We start from the raw sequence: 3112 nt of genomic DNA, 5'->3' as shown, positions 1-3112 counted from the left end.
CGTTAATGTGAGATTAAATAAATGAAGGACAACTCCCAAAAATGGTCACCGAGGGACTCCTCGGGCTCAACGATGCTCATGAGCCTCATATCAATTAACGAACACTTCATTCATATGCGCGGCCCCAGAACCTAGCCTTACACAATATAAATACAAGAAGGTTGGGATCAGCCTTTTATATCGTATCAGCCCTAGCCTTACACAAGATAAATACAAGAAGGTTGGGATCAGCCTTTTATATCGTATCATATCAGCCTGTTTGGGGTTCAGCGCGCAGTGTTGTGAAACCTTCAGATCACTAAGTAAACAGTTGGCGGCTTTGGTTTCAAAATGACGAGGAGCAGTGGAAGTATCTTGAACGTGGAGGAAGGATGCGCTATTGCCAAAAGGGCCGTGAAAGACAATAGGGTTGATCTGGAAGAAGGTTGGGCTTTTATTTATAAAGCTATCCTACAGCTAAGAACCCGGTTGGAGGGAGATCTCAACTTTAATGTGACAGCGGAAGAGAGAGCGGTTATTTACAGTATCGTCTACAATCTGTGCAAAACTCGCCTTGACAAAGAACAACTCTATGATAGATACGGGGATTCCATGAAAGAGTACATCAGCTCAATGGTTTCACCGGCTTTGAGGGAACAGAATGATGATGAGGAGTTGTTGTTGAGAGAAGTTGTGAAACGCTGGAAAATTTACAAGGCGATGCTACATTGGATGGACATTTTCTTCGAATATTTGGATCGCGTGTTCACCCAAAGGTATCCCTCCGTTATTTCAGTCAGAAAAGTTGGAATCATGTACTTCCGAGACCTGGTTTTTCTGGAAATGCGAATGAATGTGAAGAATGCGGTGATTGTTCTCATTGACGAAGAGCGTGAAGGAGAGCCAAGAAATGATACTCTTTTGAAGGATGTTGTGGCCATTTTTCTTGACCTTGAAATTGAAATGGATTTGTATACAAATGATTTTGAAGTGGCTATGTTGGAACAAACTGGAGCTTTCTATTCTCAGAAGGCTGCTTCATGGATTTTAGAAAATTCCTATACCGACTATATGTCAAGGGTGAATGAATCTCTCATACGCGAGAAGGAAATAGTTGCCAGATATTTGCATAGGAGCAGCCAGCAAAAGGTATTAGACAAAGTAAAACATGTACTGTTTTCCCATTACATGACACATTTTCTTGAGGATGAAAATTCAGGATGCCTTGCGTTGCTCAGGGAACATAGATATACAGATATTTTGATGATGGGGAGGCTATTTGATAGTGTACCTAATGGTTGGGACTCAATTGCAAATATTTTTAGACAACATCTTTTTAGTGAAGTAACACCACCGGTTCAACAGGCTGAAGATATTGTAAAGCAGACGGCAGGGAAAAAGGATAAACGTTTATTGTTGCAGGAAGTGGCTGCATTTGTGAGGAAGGTTATAGAACTACGTGACCAGTATACTAAATCTGTTGTCGAGGACACTATTTTTTCTGGGGTTTTGAAACAAGTATTTGGGGTGTTCTGTAATAAGGAATTTGGAGGAAGTACTAGTGCAGAATGGCTGGCTACACTATGTGATACTGTACTTGAAGAGGATAGCAGTCACGAAAAGTTGAGCGGGGATGATATAATTGAAAATGTGGTGGAATTTCTGGAGTATATTTGGGATAAAACTCTGTTTGCTGAATTCTACCAGGGAAAACTAACTCGTAGAATTTTGTTCCGCAAAAGTGTAAATGTTGGTCATGAGCAGAGCATATTGTCAAAGCTAAAACAGAAATATGGCCATCAATTAATGTCAAAGGTTGCTGGCATGCTTACGGATTCGACAAGATCCCAAGAGAGACAGAGTAATTTCGAAAACTATCTAGACAAGAATAGAAATCTCCATCTTGGAATAGAGTTTACTGTTACAGTGTTGACACCAAGATTTTGGCCAACATACAAGTGTCCCCAGATTAATTTACCTCCAGAGATGGTTAAATGTGTTGAAGTATTTAAAGAGTACTATTCTATAGAAGCCCAACAGCGGAAACTTAAATGGATATATTCCTTGGGATCCTGTAATATAATTGGTAAGTTTCAGAGAAGATCAATAAAAATGATAGCAACAACTTGCCAAACAGCCATATTATTGTTGTTCAATGCATCTGAAAGGTTGAGTTATTTTGACATCAAAAGGAAGTTGAATTTGGAGGAGGAAGAAATTGATGGACTTCTATATTCACTAGCCTGTGACAAGTACAAAATTCTTCAGAAGATTCCAGATGCAACCACCTTAACTACATCAGATAATTTTAAAATCAATTTTAATTTTACAGATAGAACAGGGAAGATAAAACTGCCAATGCCACAGAAGAAAAAATCATCCCAGGATATTCAACAAGACAGACGTTTTCTTATTGATGCATCCATAGTACGGATTATGAAGGCAAAAAAGGTTTTACAATACCAAAGACTTTTGAGTGAATGTGCTCAGGAACTTGAAGGGCTATTCAAGTTAGATTTCACGGAATTTGAAACGCGGATTGAAGATTTGATTGGGAGGGAGTTCTTGGAACGAGATGAAGAAGAGGTAGATTTGCTGATATATGTACCATGAAGCCTATGCAAGTAGAAGGGAAAAGGTTGGATATAGTTTCTTTTTTCTATCATTTAGTGTTCTTTCAAGGTTTCTAAACAGTTTTATGTAGGTATATTATTAATGTTTATGAGAATGCTATATGGAGTAACTGTGATCCCATATAGTAATTGCATTGGATTATGAGGTTGGTTTCTAAACAGTTTTATGTAGGTATATTATTAATGTTTATGAGAATGCTATATGGAGTAACTGTGATCCCATATAGTAATTGCATTGGATTATGAGGTTGGTTTCTAAACAGTTTTATGTAGGTATATTATTAATGTTTATGAGAATGCTATATGGAGTAACTGTGATCCCATATAGTAATTGCATTGGATTATGAGGTTGGTTTCTAAACAGTTTTATGTAGGTATATTATTAATGTTTATGAGAATGCTATATGGAGTAACTGTGATCCCATATAGTAATTGCATTGGATTATGAGGTTATAATATTATTGGATGATTTTTCTGCAACAAAGGCTTATTATTTTGTT

The 3112-nt window shown here is 37.6% G+C and overlaps 1 pseudogene; it reads left to right on the top strand.

The window, feature by feature from the left end:
• The first annotated feature begins 330 nt into the window (after nucleotides 1-330).
• Nucleotides 331-2592, top strand: LOC149220474 (cullin-1 pseudogene; annotated as a pseudogene).
• The last annotated feature ends 520 nt before the right edge of the window (nucleotides 2593-3112 follow it).

Source organism: Pinus tabuliformis, chromosome Q (assembly GCF_031772625.1).
Source record: "Pinus tabuliformis cultivar Carrire ecotype Pingquan chromosome Q, CPIR1, whole genome shotgun sequence".
In the NCBI taxonomy this organism is placed as follows: domain Eukaryota; kingdom Viridiplantae; phylum Streptophyta; class Pinopsida; order Pinales; family Pinaceae; genus Pinus; species Pinus tabuliformis.
Note: the sequence above shows the minus strand (reverse complement) of the source record. Positions and strands in the feature narration are given on the sequence as shown.